General features: G+C 51.2%; 1 protein-coding gene across 12 annotated transcripts in view; it reads right to left on the reverse strand.

Moving 5' to 3' along the window:
* APBA2 (amyloid beta precursor protein binding family A member 2) overlaps positions 1-16,803 on the reverse strand; it is a 233,116-nt gene that overhangs the window by 213,961 nt on the left and 2,352 nt on the right. For 2 of the 12 annotated variants that reach the window (XM_073882528.1, XM_073882523.1), the window contains exons 1-2: positions 6,024-6,196; positions 2,548-3,730 (exon numbers count right to left, since the gene is read on the reverse strand). The exons of 7 other annotated variants lie outside the window; for them this stretch is intronic. The gene's annotated coding sequence lies outside the window, so the exon portion shown is untranslated. 3 more of the 12 variants (XM_073882529.1, XM_073882526.1, XM_073882530.1) reach the window with 2 other exon arrangements.

Consider the following 16,803-nt stretch of genomic DNA (forward strand, 5'->3'; position numbering starts at 1 on the left):
AGCCTGCCCCCACTTCAGGGCACAGCAAGTGGCCTGAGGGGCTGTGAACACATGCGGGCCCCGTGAAAGGGCTGACCCCATGATGTGAAGCAGACGGCCATCCTGGGGGGCGCCGTGAGACCCCAGGTGCTCACAGAGCTAGGTCATCAAGACCCCACAACAACGAGCCAGTAATAAAAAGGCGTCTATCTGGAAGGAGAGGTCAACATTGGCAAACAATCCCCCAATGAGAAAATCCAAGAGAAGGAACTAACCAACCATTCAGGCCAACAGAGAGATTTAGGCCAGGTGGACAGGCAGGCTAGCTGTTCAGAAGTCAACATATTCCCTGTATATCCGCCAGAATCAGCTGGGAAATGAGGCCGGAGGAGGGGCTAACCCCACTGACAACAGCCACAGGGGCTAAGAAATACCTATGAATACATCTAACAGGAAATGTATCAAATGTACATGAACAAAGCAATGAAACACTAGTGAAGGATATAAAAGGCCTTCTGAATAAATCCAAATATCCAGATGAGAAGAAAACATAAAGATTTCTCTTCTCCCTCAAATAAACCTCTAGAGCAATCCCAATCAGGTTTTGGGATGAATTTAGCTTATCCTGAAGTTTATCTAGTCAAAGAAATGTATGAGAAAGGTTAGAAAAACATGAAAAAAGGAGAATTAATGAAGAGGCAGCAGCCCTTTAAGGTAACAGAGCATAACAAAAAGCCACAGTAACTTAAACAGTAGATGTTGGCAGAAGAATACATCAATAAATCAGAACGGACGGTCCAGACATATGGGACAGCCCCACGACACAACAACTTCATACATGACAAATCCTCATCTCAAAACAGAGACAAAGATGGGCTATTAATACATCGTGTCGGAAAACCATACGCATATGAGAAAACTTCCATCTCCAGCTCACATACCTAAAAATAAATTCCAGATGAATAAAAGATGTAAATGTCAGAAGATCTGAACTATCAATATGAGAAGAAAATCTCTCTATATAGGAGGTAGGTATATACACCTAGGGCAGAGAATTCCTTTCCCAAAGTCAAATACAAAATTCAGGAGCTATCACAGAAAAGCTTGATAGATTTGACAACATAAAATGTCCACATTCTTCTGCCATCAAGGATGCCTCTAAAACAAGGTGAAGAATAAAAGACATTAGGGGGACAGTATCTGCAACATAGAGAGTGAAGGTGAAATAACCCTCCTGTACCAGGAACGCCTATAAATCCACAAGGAAAAGATGAACAAGTCAATAGAAAGACAGGGAAGGATGCAAAAAAGAAATGAAGAGAAGCAATTCAGATTATGATGAAGTACCCGAGAGGAAGCCTGTTCTCATTCATTTTAAATAAGTGATAACTTTTATACCCATATGACCGAGTGAAACTACAAAGACATCATCTGTTGACGAGGACACAGGCAAACAGCTGTCCCACACGACCAGCATCCCTTAAAATGGTCAGGACTGCTCCAGAGAGCACCTTGGGATACCTATTCACACTGGAAATGCTCCAATCATTCCACCCTGCAAGTCTGCCTCCGGCACCCACGCTACAAAGACATCCTCACACATGTGCAAGGAGAGATGTGTGAGACTCCACATTCTGGTGTGACCAATGTGGGTGCACAATGGGAACAACCCAAAAGTTCGTCAATAAGTAAGCAGTCAAGGGGCGCCCAGGTGGTGCAGTCGGCTAAGCGTCTGACTCTTGGTTTCAGCTCAGGTCATGATCTCAGGGTTGTGGGATCGAGCCCCACATCAGGCTCTGTGCTCAGGAAAAAGTCTGCTAAAGGCTCTCTCTCCCTCTCCTTCTGCCCCTCCCTGCACACACGCTCTGCACACACGCTCTCTTTCTCCAACAGTCAAGTATTGTACAATGTTAGAATAATGTTATTATGCACAACTGACAAGACACAATGTCTGAGATGCACTGCTGAAGGGAGAGATCTAAGTACAAATCATACTGATAATATAATCTCGGTTCACTGAAAGATATTAAAAACAAAACATATACATATTTGTGGAAGATTTAAGTAAAACATTTCTATAAACAAACAAACAGACAAACAACAGGAGGAATTTGCACCAAAATTTAACAATGGTTGTCTTTGCGGGGGGTGGAGTGGAGGGGGCGGGGATTTCATGTTCTACATTATGTATTTCTGTAAAGTTTGACCCTTTATAATAATGTCTATTAGCCTTATAATCAGAAATTAAAATAAAGTAAAAAAAATGTGCTCATGCAAAACCAATGCCAAAGGAATCCCCGATCTAGAGTACGTCAGACACCTTCCTCATCAATGAGGCCAGGATTCTTCTCAACCCCAAACTCTGCTGCCAGAAAAATGGCTCTCTCCTCCTCTAGAGATACAAGAGAATTATTAGAAGGCACTATTTTAAAAACAGAGATGTCATATCTATTTATTTTACTTATTAGCTCTTTTGCCATTAGCTAATGAAACTACACACAAGCTCTGCACTCCACCAGACAGTATATACCCCCAAAAAGTTCAGGGTCACTCAGCATTGCACCTCACCCTTCTGATGTCTTTCAGGATCTTCAGGAGGTGGGGGAAGGAGTGTTTAGCCCTGGTTACAAACAGTGCTGCTGACCTGGGGAGAGAGAAACTGGGGCAGAGAAAGGGGGGCTTGCCCAGCTGTCCCCTCCTGGAGGGGCGGGTACTGCCTCCCAGGCTTTGATCGGGCAACTTCTGGTTTTCAAGACTCTTCAGTATTTGAGAATGACACTAATAGACATGCACTTTAAAATTCATTACCAGAAGGCTCCCACAGAATTTGCTCCCACACATAGAAAATAGTCCATTTTTCCAAGAACTTGCTTAAAAGTCCAATTTTGGGGAACTGATGTAGTTTGTCCCATTTTAGGTTCTTCAAACAGAGGAAATTTAAAAATTCTTCCTTCCAGCTCAACAGAGCGAATCCACGAGTCAATTCCTTCTGCAAAAGGAGGACAAAGATCCTCCTGGGGCCGCAGGATTCAGCAGCCTTTCTTTGGATTCTCAGGGCAGCCGACGGCTCCAGGACAGGGCACCAGGCCAAGAGTCCCACGGTGGCAACCAGCCATCTGACTCACATGCACCGGAGCAGGCTCAGGCAGTTCAGGAAGAGAGGGCTTGCCATCACTCCACTTGCCAAATCTCCAGAAAAATAAGATAGTTTAAAAATAATAAGGGCTCATGAGCCCTGGGTTTGGGTCTGGCCAATGAGGCCAGCACCCCAATGCCCCCAGCATGGTGGGGGGTGAGGGCAATCAGGAAAGGGATATCTTTACCCTGGAAGAAATGCCACCACATCTGAGCCATCAGCCCCACGCTGACTGGCCGCCTGTGTGTCAGCAGGAAGTCTCTGAAACTCTCCAGATAGGCTCCCCCCACAAGTTATTGGTTTCCTCTCAAAATACCACAAGCAAACCCTGGAATGGGGGCCACAGGGAGCCTGGGGGTCACAAGGCACTGGAGGGGCAGCTGGGATGCTACCCCCTGGACTGCTGCACCATGGGGTCCCATCAAACAGGGGGGAGGGGAGGGAGGGGGAGGGAAGGACTGGATGAGAGAGAGACAGAAAGGGGAGAGAGGGAAGGCAGCCCCCTCCCCCTGACACTGTCAGCGGGCAATGAGCCTTTCTGGAGGTCAGTCTGAGGCTTTCACATTTCGTCCAGCATTTTTACCCGAAATGTATCGTAAGGAAAGAAACGGGTATCTGCAAAAAAAGAAAAAAGGAGCTGCAAGAATATTTATTACGGCATCATTCACAGCAGAAAAACATTCTAAACAACTCCGATGTCCAAGCCTGGGGGCCCGGGTCCATGAATGCTGTGCAAACATCCGATGGCTGGGAAAGGGGACCCTGACACAGTCCAGGAGAAGGCTCGTCGGCAGCCAAGCACATGCCCAAGCAGCCGGGAAGACCCCAAGGGAACTACGGTCCCCCAGCAAGGAGACCTGGGCATCTCAAAGTTTCTTCTGTTTGCTTATCTCTACTTCCTAACACAACAAATTCATAGGTACGGAAAAAGTAAAAATAAACCTTTTAAGATAAAGAGTATTCTCTCTTGCCAAAAAACGGCTTTAACACTAAACTACTGAACTGAACCATAGGAAACTGCTTGCCTTTGACCACTTCTGAGTTAACAAAAATAGCAGGTTCATGCAGTTCACACCTTGATTTTGTCATAAAATCCGGATGAGTTGTAACACCTGCAGGGATCGCTTCCTCTCACTGGCTTGGGGACATGTGAGGGGCCGTGACTTGCACAAGGTCCCCAGCGGTGTAGGTACCCTCCCCCCTACCAGCTGCAGCACCAAGCCTCGCCTGTCCCAGACTGAGCACCAGATCCCACAGTGATGCAGGGCGCACACGGTCTCGTTCACGACTCATGCCATCTTGCAAAGCAGGTGTCTGCTCCGGCTGCAAGTGGAGGAAGCCGCGCCCACCACTGCCCAGCCAGGCTTCGGCTTCAGCAAGCAGGCTGAGCCCCAGGCAGGCCCTTCCAATTCTCCATAAACCACAGCATCCTGGCTGGCCCGGCCCATTTACAGGGCAGCAGGGATCCCAACCAGGCTTCTCCCTCCCCCATGGGGCTCCTCCTTTCACTTTCTGCTGAGCCTCCCCCAAAAATATAGGAAGTGATGCTTATGTACTTTAAAGACCATGAAATTACCCAAAAACCAGGCATTTAGTTGCCGGGGGGGGGGGGGGCTGTTTTCCAGCATCCTTGCCAGCCGGCCCTTCCTATGGGAACAAAGCCATTTCTACCACCTACTCAGTGTTGGCCGTGAATCCTTAGCACCAGCTCAGCCCACAAAGACACTTGGCTCCCTTTTCCCTCCTCACTGGACCCTCAACTGCACACACGTCAGCTTGGGTCCATGTTGCCTCTTGCAACTAATATTACCCCCGCCCCCAAAATGGCCTCTGGTCACTAACTCTAAGCGACCCAGGGGCTGATCAGGGGAGGCAGCTCAGGACATTGACACTTTGGTGTCAATGCTTTCCTTTTCCGCACACATAAGAAGGAAGCAGAAGGAAGCTCAGCTGTGCGGTCTCGAGACCAAGGGCACCTGGCCCACGTGCCCGTGAGTGTACCCGGCTGGGATCGTCTCTCCCGGGGGTGGTCCCCAGCACCCACGCCCACCACACCTGAGAAGCCTGTGATTTTCAAGCACCCAGAAATGCCAGGCATACAAAAATCTATATTCCAAATTCTAAACTGAACTCTCCTCCAGTTTTCAGTGAGGCTCAGACTTCACTTTTTAGTACAAATTTTTTTTCGCAGATTTTCCATAGATAGACCCCGACATCCCGTTTCCCATTAATGTAAGATCACGAACATCTTACGTTAATGGCCTACGTTTTTGTTACAGTTAATGAACCAGTATCAATGCACTGCTAACTGAAGTCCACACTTTATTGATATCCCCTCAGTTTTTCCCCAGTGTCTTTCTTCTGCTCCAGGGTCCCCACCAGGACACGTCACAGTTTGTCATCATGCCTCCTTAGGTTCCTCCTGGCTGTGACAGTCTCCGTTTTGTATGACACTATGAATTCATCAGTGTTAAGAAGTACCGGGCAGGTACTTTGTAGAATGTTCCTTTATTGGAATTTAACTGCCATTTTCTTTATGATTAGACTGAAGTGATGGGTTTGGGGGAGACAAACCACAGAGGTAAATTGCCATTTCCATCCCATCCTATCAAGGGCACTGACACTCAGCATGACTCATCACTGTTGGTGTTGACCCCCCCACTGCCAAGTTACTATTCCGCTTCCATCTGTGCTCTCTGGAAGAACATCACCCAGTAGAGTCTACATTTGGGGACTGGGGTGCACACGCCCCCTTCGCACGCTCTGATTTTTATGAGTCACTGTCAGAATGACCACCTCATTCAGGCGTGCATCTTCCGCCTGCTGCCACACTTTGCAGGAGCCCCCTTTATTCTTCTATCCATTGACTATGACACTCCCCCCCCCCTCCGCCGCCCAACAAACTCACCAAATCCAAAGCCCCCTGAGGGCAGGGCCCAGGCTTCATAGCACTGTTTCCTTTGTGTGTGCGCCAGAACCCAGCATGATGCTCTGCACACTGCACACACGGAAATGCTTGCTCCAGAGCTGTGCCAATGTCCCCAGGGTGGCCAGGCCACTGGGAGTAGTCCTCGAGCCAACACGGGCAGGGCGTGCTTCTGGCAAGAGTCCAGCTCCCTCACTAATCATCCGGGGCAAAAACTGCTACTGGCCCAGGCCCACCCTCAACTCCAGCCACGCTCCTCCCCCTGACACTGGAGCACCCCCATCCTCGGGGAGCTCTCCATGCAGAAGGATGAGAGACAAACTCATAGGGTAGTCCAGGTGAGGGTGAGTGCCAAGAGGGAAAACACCACCAAGGGAGAGGGGAGGAGGGGGATACCAGGGAGGCCACTGAGCTGAGAACAGGTCTCAGCAGCAGCACTGAGGGAAAGGAGGGATAGTTAGGAAGCCCATCTGGTCCAGGGCACAGGGGACGGGGGCATGAGGAGGTGAGAAGGAGCTGGGTTCAGGGCCACCCAGCTCTCTCTCCAGCTTCATAAACAAAGCTTACCCTCTGGGATGAAGGAGATGCAGCTAGAGAGCGCTCAACCGGGGGCTTGGAGAACCCACGCTTCTAGATTCCTGAACTACGCCACCACATACATAGAACCTGCTCCAAAAATCTCAGTGATGCCCCCACAACACATCACATCAGCCTGGACCAGTGCTGGGGGGGGCCCTGCTGCGCCAGGCTGGCTCCCGATGGGCCCAGGGCCCCCACAGACCCCAGCGCCCCCTTGTCTGGGGACACCCCTTGGACGGCCATGTTGAAGAAGCCACCATGCCTTCCCTGCACCAGGTCAAGGCTGACAGTTCACCAGAGTGAAGCCAGGGACGCGCATGGAACCTCCGAGGCTGCACAGCCATGGGTCAGCAGCTGCCTCCCTTGCATCCCTGGAAAAAACCGTGGAAAAGACCACTGAGACTGTCTGCTTGTGTAAGACAGTCTCAGGGACAGAGCCTTGCAGCACAGCTGTGGGGCTGCCCAACCGGGGTTGGGAGGGATGACAGAGAACTCACAGGTGGAAGGGGTAGGAAAAACAGGCCAGGGAGAGGTGTGGGCAAAGACAGCAGAGATCTCTGGGGACCTCCGTGTGCTGGGCAAGGTGGCCGGGAGGGTGCATGGACGGACGATGTCACGGGACCTCCAGCCAGATTTCAGGGCTCACCCAGAGTTCATACACACCACCTCCCTCTGCTCTTACTTCTTAAAGCTCTTTGGTTTCCCTCCCACTCACCTGAAAGTGCACAGCATCTGACCCTTACATACCTGGCCTGTTCGTGTCTGGTTTTAAGAGCACAGCTCCCTTCACAGGCAGGAATTAAAACTCATTTCATCTAGATAACTTATCCATTATCAATTACAGGCATACAGATCTTAGCATCCTCGTTGGGTTTACGTCCTCTGATTTCATCTGGAAAACACAGTTGGAATCTAAATATTAATAAGCACTTGTTGGAATGGCAAAATTTCATTATCTCACATTAAATGTAATCTTGATTTTGATATTATTGTTCCAGCAGTAAAATAAGCCATGAGTCAGTCTATTGAAAGTTCTCCTTAAAAATTTCAAGATGATGTACTGCTCTTTTTTGGAGCTGTTTTTTGTTGTGGTTTTTTTTTTTTCAGCTTTTATTGAAGTAGATGTACTGAAAAGTTTCCTATCATGAACTGGAATTCACCCATGCAAAACACAACCCAGATCAAGACAAGGGATGTTACCAGTGCCTCCAAAAGCCTGGCCCGGCCCGACCATGCCCTCTCTAATCACCATCTCCCAAGGGCAACCTGACTTCCAGCCGCAGAGATAAAAATTGCCTGTTGACCTTCCTATCGCAGGAAACATGCAGTAAGGGACTCTGGGGTCTGGGGTTTTTTTCATTCAACGGTATGTGACAAGACTCATCCATGCTGTTGCATGCGCTCACAGAAGGTCCACTCGTGGCTTGCTCTGTGGCATTCCGTGTGGGGGTAAACCTGGGCGTGCTGGGCGAGTCTGCCTCTCGATGGCTGTATCAGCATCCTATGGCCACTATAACAAATCACCACACAACTGCGTGGCCCAAAACAACACGCACTGATTCTCTCACCATTGTAGGACCTAGAAGGCTGAAAACAGTTTCACTGGGCAGAAATCAAGGCGTCGGCAGGAGCCGCACTCCCTCCAGAGGCTCCAGAGAACTCATTCCTCTCCTCTTCCACTTTCTGGGGCTGGCAGAACGCCCTGACGTGTGGCCACACTGCTCCAATCTCTGCCTCTGTGGTTCCAGCCTCCTCCCCTGCCTCCTATCTCCCCTGCTTCTCTTGCAGAAGGACCCGTGGGTCAGCATTTAGGGCCCACCCAGAGGACGCAGGATTATCTCCTCTCAAAATCCTTAATCGCATATGAGTTAGCATAGAAGTTAACATCTCAGGTAATGTTCACAGGTTCCAGGGATTAGGACCTGACTTCTTCAGCCCAGTGGCCGTATGCTCTGTTTCCCGCAACTCCATTCAGAGAGACACTGCTGGTCAGAGGGTATATGTAATTTTTGCTTTAGTTGGTGCCGTAAAACAGCTTCCCGAACCAGTTGTAGAAACTGACACCCCAACCAACAGCGACAGTTCCCATTGCTCCACATCCTCCCCAACACCTGCTAGTTCCTGATAACTTCAGCCATTCTGGTAGGTGTGTAACGATACCACATCATGATGGTTAACTGGATGCATGAAAGTGACGAGCCCACAGGGCACCCAGACTGAACAGTGTCTCTGGGGGTTTCTGGATGAGATTAGCATCTGAATCAGTGGACTCAGTCAAGTAGATGGTCTTCCCCAACATGGGTGGGCATCATCCAATCCACGGAGGGACTGAACAAAAGCAAAAGGTAGAGGGAGGCGGAATTCACCCCTCTAGTCCTGCCTCCTGGGACAGCTTGTTTCTTCTCCTGCACTTGCACTGGGATTTATACCACTGGCTCTCCTGGTTCTCAGGCTTTTGGACTCAGAGACTCAGACTGAGTTACACCACCAGCTTTGCTGGGGCTTCGGCTTGCAGATCTAGGACTTCTCAGCCTCCACCATCACATCAGCCAATTCTTCATGATAAATACACACACACACACGCCTACCCTATTGATTCTGTTTCTCTGGAGACCCCTGACATCTCCCTGTTGACTAATGGAGTCAAGCATCTTTTCATATGTTTATTGGACCTTTTTCAGGTGAAGTGTCTTTTGTCCCCTTCCTCTACCCAGTCGTCTGCCTTTTCCTTATTAATAATATAGTGCATTATCTTAAGATGAGTAATTTGTTAAAATATATTCCACTAAGCCCATGTGTGTGGAGGGGGGAGAAAAGGTTTTGGTCTCAGGGCCTGAGATGTGAGGTCCCACTGTGCCCAAATGATCAGCTGACCTGAATCCTAGACGACGAACACCCATCATGGACTCCAGGTCTCGGTCAGCTTGGACAGCTTCCACAAGGAATACGCACGAGAGCCTGAGGACCACGCTCGGGAATTGGGGTGGGTGAGATAAAATAATAAATAAATCAGTCCCAAGTTGATGACTTACGTCTCCATTTACTGCCTTGAAACTGAAGCTAATTTCACCTCAAGGGTGGCCATTGAGAAAGTAAACTCTATTTGTACTTCTACAGATATGTGTGGATTTTACAGCACTCTCCTGACTCCGTAGGCAGTGATGGCCAGTCCCTCGGCTCAGGCACTCATGTGCTCCCTGCTGTGGATATCATGCATGAGCATGGACAGGCTGCCACGCCACCGACGGAACCACCTGATTTCTGCTGTGAAACCTCAGCTATTAAATACACCACCGGCTGGCTTCTTTGTCACTGGAAAGGAAGACAGCAGCTCTCGGAGTTAGTCAAAGTGACCTGCAATGTGGTGTTAGGTGCTTGATAAAGCCATCAGGAGAGTGAGCCCCGAGAGCCCCTGTCCTGGCAGCACGTGACGCTCAGAGCCCCCCTCCCCACTCCTCTCTGCCTGGCGCAGCTGTGGGGCCCGCGGGCAGGATCAAGGTCGGCACACAAACACCACCCCCATCAGATGAAGCTTGCTCTCAACAAGTCACGGTTTCTAATTGGCCCAACAACCAGCAAGCCACGCGTGGCACTTGACAGTAAGTGACGAAGGAAGCATGGGCCAGCACCCAGGCCTGGGCCAACAGGCAGTGTGACAAGGGCCAGGCCACCGGCCTCGTGGGAGGGAATGGTGCTCACGCCTGCCCTGCACCAAAGCAGAAAACAGGCTGAGCGCTCTCCAAAAAGAAAGGCAACCTGTAACATGTTTTCGGAGCCACCATAACCCAGAGGATGAACAGCCACTGCAGCCTATTTGAGCCTCAAAAGGGGAAGAGAGGACACGGGTTATGGGTACGCTGGGGAGTCAGGGCCACACACAGGAGGCGTCTGAGGGCCTCTTTGGAGCTGGCCAGCCCGCAGAGGCCTCTGGAACCGGGCTGCCTGGCCACGGCAGATCTGTCCAGTAGCTGCCACTCTCTCCCCCTCCTTCCCCGTTCCCTCCCCATGACGGGTCAGCCCCCTCCCTAGAGAGGGCCAGGAAGCCTTGAGGAACCCTTGCCATGACCAGCAGGCCGCCCAGGCAGGGCAAAGATGGCCACGTGGCGGGCAGGGCGGCCAGGCTGAGGCGGCCCCGCGTCCGTGACCTGTGTCCCCGCCGGTCTTCCAGAGCTCGCTGACAAGTGGAAAATGGGCTCCTCTGTTTGTCCACCTCTCCTTCCAGTAAGCCACAGCAGAGCTGCAGAAGCTAACTCTGTGCGAGCAAATTAGTAACGTGATTTATGGCTTGCCACAGATTTTGTCTCTTTTGTAGAGGAACAGCGGCAATTTAATCTAGAAAGCCTGTAAGTCTCTAAAGGGTAAAATTAAACATCCGCGCCAGCAAGGCTGGGACTCGGCAGCAGCCTCCTCCTACATGAGACAGTAGGGAACGAGGGCCCTGGAGCCACATGGCTCTGAGGGGTGCAAGGCCGGGCCCTGCCCTTCTTCAGCCATGCATGGGCTCCCGCACCCCCCATATGCCTCCCCATGCACCCCTCCCAGCATTCTCTCGGCACGCCTCCCCAAGCCCCTTCTCCATGTGCCCTCCATGAGCCCTCTCCCGACCCACACTGGGTCTCCCACACCTTCCAGTCTGTGCTTCCCTAGGAGGGCTGTGGGCCCACAGCCAGAATTGGGGGCTCTGATGCCATCCCACAGTCGCCACCGGACCCTCTCTACTCCCTCCCTCCTGACCTCACCCAGCTTGGCAAAGACAGAACAGAGCAGGGGTTCAGAAACTACCTGTGGAGCAGATGGAGGAATGGACGGATGGATGCCGTTCTCAGCAAAGGGCTGAGGGCTATCTAAAGTGGAGGCACCTGTCCGCACTGCAGAGGCCCCCACTCAGCAAGGGACAGGCAGGGGAATGACAGGGGCGGATGAGGGGCTGCCATTTAAGTGCCCAGCACCCCGCTGTGTCCGTCCGTACATAAGCCATCCTACACGACAGGTAAAAAGAGCAACACGTACCGAGAGTTAAGGCAGGGGTTCTCAGCGCTGGGGGGGGGGGGGGGCGGAGAAGGCTGCCACATCCAGGGGTCCCCCAAGGCAGCTCCCCACAAGAAGTCGATGCGAGCCAGAGGTGCCTCTGCCTCTGAGGGCATCACAGTAAGTCTAGCGGCACCACTCACCACTGCTGATTAAGCACAGAGCAGCCTGGGATCAAGAAGAAAACCATTACTTAATGAAATGCAATTAATTTAGAAGCCGAAATCTGTTAAAGCCCAAAGGAGAGACACAGTCAGGAGTTCTTGGTCTGGAGGGGCTTCTGCTCTCCGAGTTTCCAACCCAAGAAACAGCTCAGAGACGTCCCCGTGAGAACCAAAGGCAGATGGCCCGTCCGCTGCCATACGTCTGCGGGCTCCTCTCTGGCACCCGAAGGAGAAAGGTCACAAGCAGAATCTTCGCGGTCCGTGTACACAAAGGAAGTCACATGGAGGAGGGGCCGTGGGTCAGGTTTCTCCCACTACCATTCTCTAGAGAAAACAGCCATTGCCACGACCAAGCACAGCCTGTCTCAGGGGCCCGTGATCTAGCAGGCAGGCCAAGTGCGCAGCACTGGGACCCATCTGTGGCCAGGACCAATTATCCATCAGTCATCTGCCCGCCTTCACTGGGACCAGCCAGCACCAGTCAGGGACCCAAGGTGCGCCTGGTATCTGAGGTCTGTCAGACAAGCTGGGGAGAAACACACACACTCTCTCTCTCTCTAACCCTGGTGACTGGGTTAAGCAAGCACTTTATCATAACAAAACGCTCACCCACACCCTATCTCGCTTCGTCTTCATTAATTCCGTGTAACTCAGTAGGCTGGTGAGGAAGGAAGCGCAGACCTACGTGTGTCCTTTTAGGAGGCTTTAAGTCAAACTCTAAGCAGGGGCCTTCGAGGGCTGTTGGGAGGCAGAGCCGGGCTTCTGATTCCTAACACAGGCTGCACTCCAACTCCACCTCATCCATAACAGCTGTCACCAGCTCTGGATAATATGGACAGATGTTAGAGCACATGGCTCACTTACTGCACCAAAAGACCAAGAAATGTAAACTGTGTTTTATTTGAACAATGCACACACACTTGCTGCCAGAGGGACCTGAGAAATCCATCATCCCTAAATGCACACGTTCACTCAGTGAATGGGTCTCCTGTTATCGAAACAATGGATTTTTCCAAGACAAGTGATAATCAAACCAACTGAGAAAAATGATACACCATATATTTTTTATTAAATTAACAATGCATACAACAATTCAGAAAAATTCATATTTAGAGCTGCCTTGGTGGGGAATCAACTCCAGGAATACAAAACCAATCAAATTAAAAAAAAAGAAACAGATAGATGTAGACATATTACACATACCTATATATACAGAAATACGTATACACTATGTACAGATATATCCCAACCGAGGATTCTAAATACAAATACTGTACTCCTGACTATTTACATATTGGAATTTGTTTAGAACAAGGGCCTGAGCATTTCAGACCTCAGTGTCTCTCTGCAAAGCTGATGCTTGGGACAGGAAGGGCAAGGAATCCCTGTGAACTCCAAGTGCAAAAAGGACTACACCTTTACAGACCCACCAACGGTATTAGCTGTTCTGCTGGGTGGCACGCTCCCAGCCCTCTCACCTTCCCCGCGTAGGACCCCGGGTCACCTGTGACATGTCCGCTACTCTCCAACCGCCAACCAGCGCTCAGGTCCACTGGTCACCGGCTATCAGATTCTCTAGACACATGTTGAAAATTAACCCCTGGGTGGATCAGGTGAGTGGTCATGAATCCTACTCACGCCTACCCAGTAGAAAAGTAAGTATGATATGAACAAAGCCCCAGTGGGATGGGGGGGGCCGAGGGGGAGCAGACGGGCCTCACGCTCTCTCCCACTCAGGCCCGAATCCCAGTGCGGCCCCGCAGGGAGCTCCTAGGCCAGCCCCAGCCCCCTGATCTGCAGCCCCCTTGTTGCCAAGATGAGACAATCGATCTGCCTCTTGGGCTTCGAGGGACATTATTTAAAAGAGCAAACACAGAGGACCAGAACTCAACCAGCATAAGTGCCCACCGACGTGCATTGACCTGGGCTGGTTTCTCCATGAAAAACCATCTTCAAATGTTGGAGCATTTCGGTTGTTAGAATACCATGAGACGAAAATATTTTCTCAGTCAGTAGATGCAGGAAACTCAACCACGTGTTTTTTTCCCTTCTTAATTTTGATCCTTCAGACACAAAACAACAGATGTAGCACCTGACATGAGAACGGCTCTTGAGAGTTTACGAAGCGCCCACACTATGTTCTCTTACAAGGCTGTGGTTGAACTACCAAACCTGACCCCTCAAACTTCCAGGGAAATAGCAGAAACCACAAGGGGCCTGGAGGCCACACGGGCCCCCCTGCAAAGCCCTAGGCATGGTAATGACATTGTGCATCAGCTCGATACTGGGAACTGTATATATAGTTACATGTGCCCCCAAACGACAGCAAGCAAGACGTATAATGTCAGTAGGACAGAAGCTGAGAAAGACTCCCAAGGCCAGTGACTTGTCCAAGGCCCCAGTGATGAGTGGCAGAGCCACGTTCTTTGAATGGAGCTCTCGTTCCTCCAAACCCCACTGTCCTTCCCAACCTCACGCTGCCTTCCTCCTGATGCCACCTGCATGCCTTCCCCAGCGAGACCACAGCACGGACAGGAGGATTGGGAGGCTGGCAAACATGGGGCAGGTGGACTGGCTGGGAGCCTGGAGATGCCGGGTCTGACATAAGGTACAAGACAAGTTTAGAAACATCCAGATGGAGGAAGAAGGGAACCTGAGCAAGAGGATGCCTCGTTCCCAGCACCTCTATACCCCAGGTGACTGAGGAGGCAACACAGAGTGGGCTCTGGCAGCAGGGACAGCCCAACGACATGCCATCCAAACCGAAAATCCAAAAGGGAGTTTCTGTGAAGAATCAGGACCCCACTCTTTGGGCCGGATTACCTTTCCAACCATGTTGTCTCCGGGCCTATCTGAACACACGCTTGCACTGTAAAATTCCACAGCTCCTTCCTGTCTGCCCACTGAGCACAAGCTTCTGTGCTGACTTCTAGGAAGGATCCAACCAACCGTGAATACAAGTGTGAATACAGCTCCGTTCCAGCCCTGGGGCTTGGGAAAAGGAAGAGCAGGGAGCCAGGCTGAAAGGAAGAAGGCCACACCTGGAAAGGAAGAAGGCCACGCCTGGAAAGGAAGAAGGCCACACCTGGAAAGGAAGAAGGCCACGCCTGGGGTCTCACTCATTCATTCATCCCTCCACCAAGGAGCACTGAGGGTCTAACGAGGTGCCTGGTACTGTTCTAGCTGCCAGCAATAGAGAAGAGAACAAGGTCTTTACATTGGAGTGGTAAGAGTCAATAAAAAACATTTGAACATTAAATACTAAAAAGAAACACAAAACAGCGTTAACAAAAAAGGGGGGAAGTGATGTTAATTTACGTAGGGGCGGTCAGGGAGCTGGCACAGAACCAGAGAACTGAAGTAAGTGAGGGAGCAAGCCAGGTGGACATCTGGAGGAAGCCATGCCAAGGAGAGGGAATGGCAGGCGCAAAGGCCCTGAGGCAGGCATAAGCTTGGCAAATTTGAGGACGAGGGGATAAGAGGAAAGGAGTCCACATTTAGCTGGGATTGTCAAGGATGGACACAGGGGCCCCAGGCCAAAGGGACAGGGTGTGAACAACCCAGGGCAAGCCTGGGCAGTGATCCCGTTCACCTGAAGGGATTGTGGTTGGGAGCAAGGAAGGGAACTTGAGAAAGCCAGACCAAGGAATGGAAGCCATGGAGGGCTTGAGCAAGGAACACCAGACCTGGCCTGGGCCCCACCTGCCAAGAGGAAATCCTGCAGCCCAACTTACAAAACCCCACAGCCAGCACGGAAATCCTAATTCCCTAATTCCTAATATGGAGGGCTCCGCAGCACACTGGGGAACTGTGAGCCCCACGGAGAGAGCCCGGCTTTGTGACCCTGAGGTTACTGTCCTTTCTGGGCTCCCTCATGTGTCCAGGGGAGGACAGGGAGGGAATGAACTGACTTCGGGAAAGGCGATGGGAGACAGCCCACACCAGCTGACTCAGCCGTGCCAGCAGGCTCTTCAGAGGCACGAACTGGACCCAACCCAGGCGGTGGGCGGGGGACACAGACGGGGGGGGGGGGGGGATGGAGCCACAGAATCCTCCCTGCGGGCACATGATCCAACCACCAACAGGCACCTGGGCCACCTTTCGGTGAGCAATCAACAGATGGGACCTACGTTGGGGATTGAGCTGACAGTGTCTACACATACCCATTCCTCACGGCCACCTGCCACGCTCCCAGCTACTGCCACCCCAGGCTCTCCTGCACTCTCTCCATTTCTCTAAGACCAAGCTGCAAGGCAGGCGTGCTGGTTTCTGCCGCTTGTTCCAGAAGGCCCTTGAGGCCAGCCGGGGATGTTCTCAGGGCCTCTGTGCCCACCTGCCCCTAGCTTTCTCTGACTCCCCTGACAGTAAAGGTCTCGCCAAGAGTTCAGACTGCGGTGTCACCAGAGGCCCTCACCTGTTGAGTCACCAGCTCAAGCACACAGAGCCAGGACGGTGAGGAGCTGAGACCCAGAGGAAACCTGTATGTGTCTCCCCCAAGACAGGCCGCACGCACAGGGCGCCCAATCCATACAAAGCCCAGCCTGATGCTAACCTCCCCATCCAATGTGTTTTTCCTCTGAGTTCCTCAGTTGTGTCTAGGAAAAATCAAGGTGTTTTAGCGCTCCCTCTCAGTTTCCAGGGGTGCGACTGGTGTCTTTTACAATTATCCTTTATTTTTACCCAGCATTTCTTAGTTTGGTTGGCAGATTGAATTATTTATACACCTCCATTTCACAGTCCATCCCCACCGATTATTCCTGTGAAACTAATATTTTATATAAAAAGGGGGGAGGGAGTTATAACCACTCAGGGGATGCTTGTGCAAATTAATGAGCCACACTCGGGCCTTGGGTGCCGCAGGAAAGAAACACCGGGAGAAGAGAGTAAGAAATTGACCACCACCAGCTACACTCTCCTGATGGTGCCTACCCCCCCTCAGACACACACACACACACACACACACACACACACACACACACACACACACACAC

Source organism: Callorhinus ursinus, unplaced genomic scaffold (genome assembly GCF_003265705.2).
Source record: "Callorhinus ursinus isolate GAN/ISIS: 27379988/994484 unplaced genomic scaffold, GSC_fseal_2.0 scaffold47, whole genome shotgun sequence".
In the NCBI taxonomy this organism is placed as follows: domain Eukaryota; kingdom Metazoa; phylum Chordata; class Mammalia; order Carnivora; family Otariidae; genus Callorhinus; species Callorhinus ursinus.